Consider the following 12,380-nt stretch of genomic DNA (forward strand, 5'->3'; position numbering starts at 1 on the left):
GCACTCTGTTTATAGAACAATTACCAGCCCTGAACTCTCAGCCTTTGAATTACTTAAATTTGAGTCCAGCACATCTATTGTGTCCTTGAAGTTCAAGAGACACAAATCAGTTACCCAAGCATGCAAGCTGCTCTCTCGAGACTTGTGGACCTGAAGTGAACTGAAGCTCGTACAAAAATTTTCTTTCTGAATCTCCAACTCTCTGACTACTTCAACTCGGAGACTTTTATAACTTCTAATGGGTAAGGTATCAAGTTTCAAACCCAGTATCTTACCAACACATTTGCTAGCACTGTCTGGGCGGTCTTATTTAATAATATGTGGATATTTGATTCACATTATCTTTAACCAAAAAATGAGACTGTAAAGTCTCCACTTTAACACTTGTTCCACTGCTTTGCATTAGGTTATTTGGATATAGCTTGGATTGAACGTTTATAAGCAAATGAAAAATGAAGAGATGGAACGGTTTCCTTCTGATATGTTCAAGCTCTTCCCTGATACATCAGATTGTATAATCTAGAAGGAACCCAAAAAGAATCAGATGTTGCACATGGAATGTCAGTAAGCAAGACAAGAAGCAAACTTTTTTGGGTTTACTGAATATAGTCATAATCGTCCAAAGAATTGATTCATTCCCTTAGATTGTATGTTTTCAAATTGAAATAGTCAATATCCACTTCTTACAGCTGTCACTGAGATGATATTCTTTTCTCCCTAATGATAAGTGTGTTCTCTATCAATAATACTCATCACAAACTTACATACAGGCGATTCCTTCTTTGTATTAGCATACTAAATATACTTTCCAACATGTACTCGTTTACACATAGGAATGCTTATTCCTTTATATTATGAAACACCTTAATGTTTTGTATGAGGAAGAATGATATATTCTTGTATATGGAGCCTAATTCCAGAGGTTAGCCTAAGTTTCTTCTGTGTTGGCATTTGTTTGCTATCCATAGAGTACTCTTCTGTGTTCAATTTGCCCTAAATATACTTGATCACATAATTTTCTGTAATTATTTTTGGGGCAAGTTATTATAGCATAGCATAGTCTAGTATAGTACAGTATAGTATGATGATTACTTTTGTCAATAGAGACATAAGTATTGACAGAGACAATATATACAGAGCAATATAAAGAATAATCATGAAGAGTAAACTTTTACTCAGTCAGTAACACCGAGGCTTACTAAATGGCAAATAAACATTCACAAGCCTAATGCATGGCCAGTGTCATGTCGTTTACAAATCTTGGATTAATACAAAAACCTCTGATGTATTCATTCAGTGTAGATATCAACACAGGAAGGAAACTCTTTATTTCTGTATTAAAAATAAATACCTGGATGAAAACACATGTGTAGGGATCAATTCTAAATTTAGGAGTTAGCAACTGGAGATATGCAGTTGCTCTTTTATGAAATTATTTTTCCAATTTGGTTTCATTAATCGTTATACAGATCTTTGAAGATAAATATTTATGACTGGCTAGCAAATGAAAACTTTGACCAGCTTCTCAATGTTTCTCATATTTGCTAACTTTTGAAAACAACTAAACCAATAAAACAGAGCAAACAAAAGCAAAAACCACAACATGTCTAGGGAACAAGGTTAGCACTGGCTAAACTTTTCTAAAATAATACTATTTTATTTAAAATAATGATATTAAAGGATATAGATTTAAACATTATTAAATGAAAAAAATAAGTAATAAACATTTAAACTAAATGAAAAATTAAATCACTGTATTTATCCTGTGTTTCCTTAATATATCTTCAAATTTTAACATTACTCAATGCATAAAAATTATGCCAATGAATGAGTCCAATTTCCTTCATCCCTTCCCCATCTCCTCCCAGAATAAATAAATAAAACAGGCACATTCTAAGCCAGATAACTATAATAAGATTCAGTTTCTTAAAAGAGCATTCAACAGACATGAGGTTATATAGAGACACAGATCGAAATGTTGTTATCTGGTAAATTATGGTGATACGCTTAAGTAATTTAAATAATTCAGAGCAATAGCAAGAGGATTAGTCATTGGTTTGCCTAAAACCCTGAATAATTACAATAACTTTAAATCTCCTTTTAACTCTATGGTTCCAGATATGGTAGAATAAGGCAGAAGTAAGATTAAAATTATATAATAAAAGCATTTACAGGAGAAGTTTTCAAAATTGATATTTTAATATTGTTTACAATGGTAAAAGAAAACACACTGATCTTAGATGAAAAGTATATACGTCCTACATTTTTTTCAAGGTATTTTTTCTGTATGAATAATGTGAGAATTTGGGATCTCTTTTGCTACTGGGCAGTAGCAACTGAAATAATGATGTATGTATAAGTGTCTTACAATGACAACTTTTTCAATAAATGTCAGCTGAGTACTAAGTACAATTGTGTTAGAGTCACAAAATTTCTAAGTCACTTCAAATGTCTTCCTATAGGAAAAAAAAAACAAAAAGCAAAATTTAAAAAGAACAAAAAAGAGGGAAAGAACAAAGTTTCCCAGTTGATCATGCATATAATTCTTTGACTACATTGTTTTATTAATTTTTGGTTCAGTTGTTACGGGATGAAACTTTCACTGTCACTACCTGTCTTATAAAATCCAGTATGATGCTTGATAAGAAACAAATAGCATTGACAGAATAAACAACAGTGTTCAATAATCCTTGAGCAGAATTATGCACCTCTTTCAGGTTAAGGAAATCTGAAACTCCTTGTTTTGCATGCAATGTGAATGTCTCTTTGTAGGAAGCACATCACAACATTTCTCCTTTCATTTCTCACCTCATTAACTCCCTTGACAAAAAATGTATATAGATCTTGGAAGGGTTCAAAGTCTTTCCTTTGAACGTTTCAGATATGCTGAACTGTAAGAGTGGGAGTGTCTATCAATTTCACTTGGATAAGAAGTATTTTTCAAAAATAATATTTTTCTTAGGGGTCTATAAATTCTTAAAATCTTACAGTGTGTCTGAACAGCTCTACTTTTAAATGAAATAAAAGAAACATAATTAGAAAAGAACTTTGAAAATGCAGTGATTTGTTATATTCAAATGAGACGATTTGGAAACTGATTATAATTAACTTTGCACTCTACACTATTTTATCCTCTTAATGAAAGAAAATACTAAAATGGCTAAATAGAAAGAGAACTTTTTTATATCAGTTATATGGACCTACTTCTTTTAATGATCAACAGGCAATATGGAATATAAATTACTTCTGCAAAGTAAAAATATTTGCAGAGTCATACTGGAGAGGAATCAATGCTAAAGGAGGATCCTATCACACTCCTTTCGTTTCATTGATATGGACAGTACTATAGTATTATTTTATTGACAATCCCTCTTTTTTTTTTGTCTCAGTGACTTCATGCACCTATTTTTTTACATGCCTACAAAACTCACTGATTTCCAAACAATAAAATTATAATGCTAACTCCTTGAAATTAGAATGAACCAAACATCCTTAGTAACGTCCTCTTTAATTACAGAAAATGGTTGGCGGTATTTCACAATTACCATTTCTATGACATCTCTTGAAAATTATAATAACCTCTTTCCAAGCTCATTGAAGTCAATGAATAATAACTTTACAAGAACACCCTGCATAATTTTTTACCTCTTCTAAGCTAATTGACCTCCCAAGTTAGTGGTCACAAAATATGCAGCATGTTCTTAACACACATCAGGTATTAGATTTATATTTAATATCTCCCCATGAATAAGCACATAAAAGTTAAAAATTACCGTGGTCAAAAGAGAAATACGGATTTGAGTTCTTTCTAAAGTCTGCCCAAAGTCCTCTCTTGATAAAGAACACTCTACTTTATCCAGTTGCTCAAGCCCAAAATAAAGAGATTACATTCATTCATCTTTCCTTATCCTTCATATCGATTTCTTTTAGCATATTTTTCCAACTCCAATTTAAAGTCTTATTCTCACTCTGTCCATTTTTTTCCTACTTCCTTAGTATTACATAATCCTGCACTTGAACTACTGCAGTGACTTCTTAACTTATTCTGCCTCCATTCTTGCCCCATATTATCTGACTGATCAAATAATTCTTTAAAACATACATTACATGTTGTAACTTCTCTGCTTCAAATCTGCCAATGGTTTCCATCTTATTTCAAATAAAATTCAATCCTGCCGTAACAAATTCCGATTTACCATTCTTGGAAGACCTGCTTACCACTGTGGACTTATAAATGACCATTTTGAAAGAAGTTACAGTATTTGGTATTGCTATTGCAGTTTTCATCAATCCATGAACATTTGATATTTCAAATTATTATGTAACACAAAATATGGAAGACATTTCACATTTTGAATATGAGATATCATTATAGAAGTAAAATATGAAGCAAAAGTTGAAAATGGAAACTGCTACTTTTAAAAAATCCCTAAATGCATATTCACTGTAAACAAAATGCATTTGTTTACACATAATGTATTCCTTGAATTCTCCTACTGTCTCATTAAAACTTGCAGTCCGTGGGGGTGGTGCGGAAGGGAAATTTGAATTCGCCTTTATTTTAGTCATCAGAAATTCTGAGGGTTGAGGCCCAGTATTTGAACTTTAACAAACACTCTAGGTGGTTTTAACAAGAGCGAAGTTTGAGAACTGATGCTGTAAAGGATTCATGAGAAAAGTTCAATTACAGAAATCCATATACATGATTTTATGGATTTCAGAGCAGAAGCTTGAGACAGAGACAGCAAAGTTTGAGACAGAGACAGTGATCGACACAAAATAACATTTAAAACCATCGGAATGGGGCGTCCTTGGTGGCGCAGTGGTTGACAGTCCGCCTGGCAATGCAGGGGACACGGGTTCGTGCCCCGGTCCGGGAAGATCCCACATGCCGCGGAGCGGCTGGGCCCGTGAGCCATGGCCACTGAGCCTGCGCGTCCGGAGCCTGTGCTTCGCAACGGGAGAGGCCACAACAGTGAGAGGCAACATGGGAATGGTTGAAATTACCCGCACTGAGTGGGATGAGAGAGAAGTGCCAGGACTGAGACTGATATTTCGAGTTTTTGGTAGTGTGTAAAAAAGGAGCCCCCAAAGAGACAGGAAAGCTGGGATGTGACGTAATTTTAATTCTGGCAATGCGTTTGGAATGCTACTTTTAAATCCTTAAAGCCTATGTTTTCTAAAATGAGACAAATGTCTTCTAAATGTCTATTTGCTTTTTATTTCAATTTTAAATAAAACACTTTCATGTCAATTTTTATTATGTATATCATTCTTTTAAAATATTTGGTTTTGAATCACAAGAATATGCATTCTTTAATAAAGATCATTTGTGATCAGAGTATAATTAACTGGAAAAAAAAGCTTAGTGAAGAAAGAGATTTTAATGGGAGGAAGTAATAAACAATGTCCATGGAAACTGAGAAGTTCAGCACACTTTAAAAAATAGTATGCTGGTTTATGTTTAACAAATGGCTCTCCGGGAAAAGAAAAAAAAAAAATTTGATTAGCAATGGTTGCCAATTTCTGTTCTGTAACTCCCAGCAGGGTTGATCAGAATTGGCGAGAGACATATAATAGCACCCCATTATATAGTATTTCTGCCATAAAAATGAAATAGATAAAAAACAACATCAAAAAACATACATAATATATAGCTAAATGTAGTAAAATAATTAGAAACAAGTGAGTTTTTAATATTTATTACTAGTTTTATATAATTAATATGTATTATAGATATAAATATGTAATTAATTTTTAATAATGGCTGTGTTTAACATACACTCTGCAAAATTCCCGAGAATTTAATTATCAGCTCTCATGAGCCAGTATGAACCAACACCTGCACACCATGGCTTACAGATCTAACACTTCAAGTGAGGTTTTTCCAGGCCCTGTGAACCTCTTAGTATACTGATACTCTTAATATACTTAACATATATTTGTTAGCTTTAAATTAGCTACTAAACTTGGAATGTTCAAGAGTGGGATTCATATTGTATTTTGTAATACGTGTTATTAAATTAAAGAGCACAGAGCTTGACATTAACAGTTACCTGATAAAATTATTGATATGTTGGTACAACTATGACCTGCTCCTTCTAGCTCTAAACGTCTTTCAGTAGAAAGAGCATTTCTGTAGAAGACTTTGAAACCTATAAAGGTTAAATCTCGTATGAATTATATTTATGATATAAATGAATTAGCTTATACAAGTTTCAATTGTGACATAATTTATGCAAAATCCTGACATATTTTCTCCAATTTAAGATAAATGTCACCTAGAAGTACAGAATCTCTGTATGGTTGACTTTTGCTGGAGCTTCAAGGTGAAAAGACAAATGTGGTAATCATAGCAAGTAGATCCGGAGGGTGCACAACAGTTTTGAGTAAGCTTGGGAGTTCAAACTGATTAATCGGAACTGAATTATTTATGGATTTTTTTTAATGCCACGGAAGTGATTTTTTTCTAACGTAAAAGAAAACCAAGGTAAATTTATCTCCTAAAATTTCTGAGTCCTTTCCCTGACATGAAAACTATCAAAGACCTTAGATACCGGCCTAGATTCTGAAACTTTGAGCATGAGTGGAATTCATCCAAAACCAAGTTATTTTTCTTTGCCAAAAAAAGTGCCCCTATAATTGCCAGGGGATATATTCCAAATGCTCCATGCCTGTATTAGTTTCCTAGGGATGTCATGACACAATGCCACAATTTGGGTGCCTGGAAACAAGAGAAATTTATTGTCTCACAGTTCTGAAATTAAGGTGTCAGCAGGGCCATGCTCTTTTTGAAATCTTTAAGGGAGAATCCTTCCCTGTGTCTTATTAGCTTCTGGTGGTTTGCTAGCAACTCTTGGAGTTACTTGGCTTGCAAATGTGTCACTCCAATTTCTGCCTCTATTGTCACATGGCTATCTTTTCCTTGTGTGTCTCTATCTTGTCTTATAAAGACACCAGTCCTGTTGCATCAAGACCCACCCTAATGACCTAACCAACTTGATTACACGTGATAAGGCCACATTCATAGGTACTCTAGTTAGGACTTCAATGTTCCCTTTTTTTTTGGACACAATTAAATCTATAATAACACCTTACTAAGTATGACCCATTCTGTCTTTAGAAGAGGAATAAATACCCTTTGGATGTATCATAGATTTTAGCTGTCAGTCAAACTATTTCAGATATATAATTACTGTTACACAATTGATAGGTCTGAATTTTGAAAAAGGTTACATCCCAAAGTTGATCCTATTCTTTTCAAATGTAATAAATAATGCATCCTTTTAGATAGTTTAATGATGCATTTTAGTTTACAATTATATTTCTATAACACTCAAAATTACTTTATATTTAATGTGAGGCTCAAAAGGGTTTCCATTCTATTGTTCCTTTTAATCTATTTCAATTATAGTTAATCATGTTCCCTGTTCATTTCAACTTTAAAAACATCTAAAGGACAGAAAACATCATTTTTTTAAAAATCTGTTAAAACCCGCTCCTTTTCATGCACCTTGAATAAGTATATCCATTTAATAGCACTATAAATATGTTGGCGTGGCTGCAATAAGATCATTAACTTTATTGCTATAATCACGGTATGAGGATAAACTGTACCTTCAGCAACAGAATTAGTGTCCAACTGTTTCAGGTGCCTAAGAATTTTCACAGTACAACATATAATCCTTTCTTATTAAAATATTAATGATCGGGCTTCCCTGGTGGCGCAGTGGTTGGGAGTCCACCTGCTGACGCGGGGGACGCGGGTTTGTGCCCCGGTCCGACATGCCGCGGAGCGGCTGGGCCCATGGGCCACGGCCGCTGAGCCTGTGCGACCGGAGCCTGTGCTCCGCGGCGGGAGAGAGGCCGCAGCAGTGAGAGGCCCACGTACCGCAAAAAAATAAATAAATAAATATATATATATATATATATATATATATATATATATAAATGATCTGCATTTCATGTTTTAATTTTTAATCTTAAAAAGACACTTCATCATATCAGGTCATGAAACAAATTTTCTTATTTACCCATCTTGTGTTTGTTTGGTTTGTCTGATATATATATAATGAAGTTTATATAATAGTTTAAAATGAATATAATTATTAGCCATATAACATTTTATTCTTAGTTTAATTCCAAAATTAAGATTGAAGTTATGTATCTTACATAATCTTACATAATTAATGAAGAATTACTATATTTCAAACTAATATTTAATCAAGTAAATTAAAAGCTCAATAATATATCATCCAAATAACTCAATTATTGTATGTGAGCCAATAAGCATAAAGACTAATGCTTTTAAGTGGGTTGGTTCATATGTTTTGTTTTTTGTTTTGTGGTACACGGGCCTCTCACTGTTGTGGCCTCTCCCGTTGCGGAGCACAGCCTCCAGACACGCAGGCTCAGCGGCCATGGCTCACGGGCCCAGCCGCTCCGCGGCATGTGGGATCTTCCCGGACCGGGGCATGAACCGCTGTCCCCTGCATCGGCAGGCGGACTCTCAACCAGTGCGCCACCAGGGAAGCCCGGGTCATATGTTTTGAATGAGTGAATGAAATAATGTGGCTCTGATAATAATAGAAACAAAGAAAATTACTTTGCTGTAAAATTGCAGCATGTGAAAGGAAAAAGCATATTCCTGTGGAGCACATTAGAAAAATAATAAGTAAAATAATATAAAATAATGACTTTAGTAGAATAAAATAATATATATAGTGAGACAAAGGAATAATTATGAATTAATAAATGGATGACTTCTTAAATAAATAGAAAAGCAGATAAAGCAAGTGCAAGGAATAAGCAAAAGCAGAAACTAAAGGCAATTGTGAATATCACGTTTAAAATATCAAACTTATAAGAAAAACACTGGGAAACCTAGAGAATTTTCCTGTTTCCTCTGAAAGGCCAAATATGAAAAAATACAAAAATTGTGGTATAATATTATTTAACTTAATTTTGAGTCTCATTAGTGCAAATTTTAAAGAACAGCTCAAAAATTACACATAATGTGACAATGCAAATCAAAACAAAGATAGAACTTTAACTTTCCACTTATGGGAGAGAGAGTTAAGAAGTTTTGTAATATCCAGTAATATCAATGGCATAAGAAATGAAAATGTTCAAAATCTTTTGGTGAGAATTTAAATTGATGGATACAACTTTTCTAGAGACCAGTTGGCAATATCTAGCAATACTTAAATATGCTTTATTTTTGACCCAATGGTCAAAAGAAGTGAGTACAGGATAATCAAATTGCTATTGTTAGGAAAAGCAGAAATGTATGCAAGTGAGGCCAACGAGTTAGGCTGTGGGTCATCCATAGATTAAAACAAATGAACAAACAAATAAGCAAAAAGCTCTGTGCATTCAAGAAAGGGAAAGGTAGATCTCTAAGGGCTAAAAAATATACTAAGACTTATTAGTGAACACAGTAAGTTATAGAACAATGTGTGTACTATGAATGATTACCGGTATGAAAATAGTTTTAATTCAATACAAATAACAAATGTAAACCTTTGGGGAGGCACTGGGTAGAGGGTGATGGAAGACTTCATATTTCACTTTATTTATTTGCCTCTATTTGCATATTATTTATTCATTTATTTATTTCAATTGTAGTTAACTGGGAGATGATCTTGGTGGTCTTTATAGGTTTTATCATTATACTTCTCTATTTTTATAGAAATGTATTAAACATAATACAAACATACCAATAGCACAGGAAAGAGTGAGGGAAGGGTATTGAATAAATACTGCTGAAAGTTTTTAACAACTGGAAAAAAATCAACTCAAAACCTTACCACATCGTACAAATTACCTCATACTATACATTCATTCATTCCATATAAACCAAAGTGTCATTGAAAAAGACCCTGAAATATATTATTATAAGACACATATATATATTTATCAAATGCTGAAAGAAAGATAGCTTATGAATATTAGAGGTCTAACAGAAAGGACAAGAATAACTCTCAAAAGCTATGCATGGTGGAAATAATTTTTTAAGGATATTACAAGAAATTCCCCCATAAATAAGTCTGACTAATAATATATCCAAAACATTAAAAATATATAGTTGAGAGAAAAGTAAAGATGAGAAACTAGCTGCCAAAAACAAAGAAGGAATCAAAGCCAGAAACATGAGAGGAGGAAAGGAAAGGAGTTAAAACCAGGAATTGATACACACCGTACGAGATGGTGTTGGGTATCTGTGGAACACTGGGATGTAAGGCTGGACCCAGCATGTGGAGGTGGTGGGAAATATGCTTCTTGCATACATCTGAGTTAAGATGGGACTTTCAATCTCTTAAATTGGAACTAGAAAAATACCCCTGGCCTGGGGACATGGCATGGAGGCAGGCTTCCTACACTGGCCATAGGTGGGAAAATAGCCATTGAAAGAAAAATCATGTGCTATCCACTCTTGTGAAAACCTGAGTCTCAGGAGACATTAACATGAAAACTGAACTAGAGCCAATACAAAACATTGGCTCCTAGTAGAATTAAAAACAAAATCTGCCCATAGGAATATTTATAAACACGGGACACCTGCAAAACTCCCAGAGAAGAAAATACACCCTGAAGATTAACTCACGACATACAAGAAAACACATGGAAAACCTCCAGGAGAGTGTCCACCAAAGCAGAAAAGAGCCAAAGTCACTCCATATAAATGCTGTTAATTTCATTTACTGGGCAATTTGTAAGGACGTTTAAAAAGTCCTGGCCAAAATCTATTATGGAAAATGTGTTTCAGTAAAGATGCCAAGGGAATAATATATCATTAATTGAAGAAACAATATAAGAAGAAAACAACTATGAATCTAGTGAATGAACAGGCAGACTACAAACATATAATTTACAAACAAGCAATTAGGAATAAATCAAGAAAAATGGTCAAACAAGAGTTAAGTAAAGAAAATAAGAGATAAAATAATGAATAATACCTTTTTCACAGATCTAATTAGCAAAATATATTAACCAATGCTGGCAGCAATGAGCTATAAGGGATCATTCTCATAACTGCACGTGTGTGTGTGTGTAAACGCACAATGTTTTTGAATAGGATATTGGCAGTATTCATACAGACCCTAAATAGTCAAAATTGATATCTCAATTTCTCTTTAAGATCTTACTCAGTGAAAATTATACTAAATGTACAATGTTCTGTTAGTTCAAATATATAATAGTACTATGTATAAATTACAATATGGGGTTACTTAAACAAAACTATTTTCACCCAGTGGAGTTCTGCCTAGATATAAAAATTAATGTTTACAAAAAATACATAATAACATCTAGTACTAGCCAAATGCATGGTGTTTAATTGTTCAAAAATATTTGCTGAATAATGAACAGATGAAAGAGGAGCTGAATGAATCAAAATACAAGCATAAATAAATAAATACATTATATATATATATAAAATGTTAGGGGGACATATAGGAAAACTAAAATATCCCCATGTAAACTATAATTACAGTTTTGAGAATATTTGCATAAGGTTCTTAAAAGTAAAGTTGCTGAATTATAAATCATTTAATCAATTTATTTATTACTATATAAATACATTAATTTACTAGATATATTTAATGTTATTTACCCTTTCTATTTTTTAATAATGTCTAAGTAGATATTATTTTACAGCAATAATAAAAAAGGCAAATAATTTTTTTAAAACCTAACTCAGAATACATCTCCTTTAGGGAAAAAAAAAAATTCATTCACTAATTCCTCCCAATTCCTCCATTTTAGTCTATAACTTTATTCCATGGTGGTCTTAGTCAGGTTGTGCTGTTATAACAAAATACCATACACTGGGAGGCTTAAACAACAGGCATTGATTTCTCACAGTTCTGCAGGCTGGTAGGAGACAGCTGCCCTATTGCTGGGTCCTCACAGGGCCTTTCCTTGGAGAGAGTGAACTCTCATGTCTCTTCCTCTTCTTATAAGGGCACTAATCCCATCGGAAGGACTCCACCTTCATACTCCTCCACCTCCACCTCCAAATATCATCACATCAGTAGTGAGGAATTCCACATAGGAATTTCAGGAGAACACAAACATTCAGTCCATAGAAATGATTATGTTATGAAATTATATTACATTAAAAGTCAAAAATTTTTATGAATTATTTTAATGTATTTTTCATTGCCTTCTTATCTTTCACTGGCTCTTTTCTCACTTCTTATAGCAGGTATCATTATGGAAAAATCCTTCCTTATTTAAACTTCTCTCTCTTTACCTTAGTAAAGTTTGCTCTATTTCAACTCTTTTGAAAGACTTATTTTTCCTATTATGGGACCCAATCCTTCTCCTAGTAAATGCTAGAATTCCCTATTGTTCTGCCATTGTTTATCTGTTTTTCC

The sequence above is a fragment of the Phocoena phocoena genome, chromosome 3 (genome assembly GCF_963924675.1).
Source record: "Phocoena phocoena chromosome 3, mPhoPho1.1, whole genome shotgun sequence".
NCBI lineage: Eukaryota > Metazoa > Chordata > Mammalia > Artiodactyla > Phocoenidae > Phocoena > Phocoena phocoena.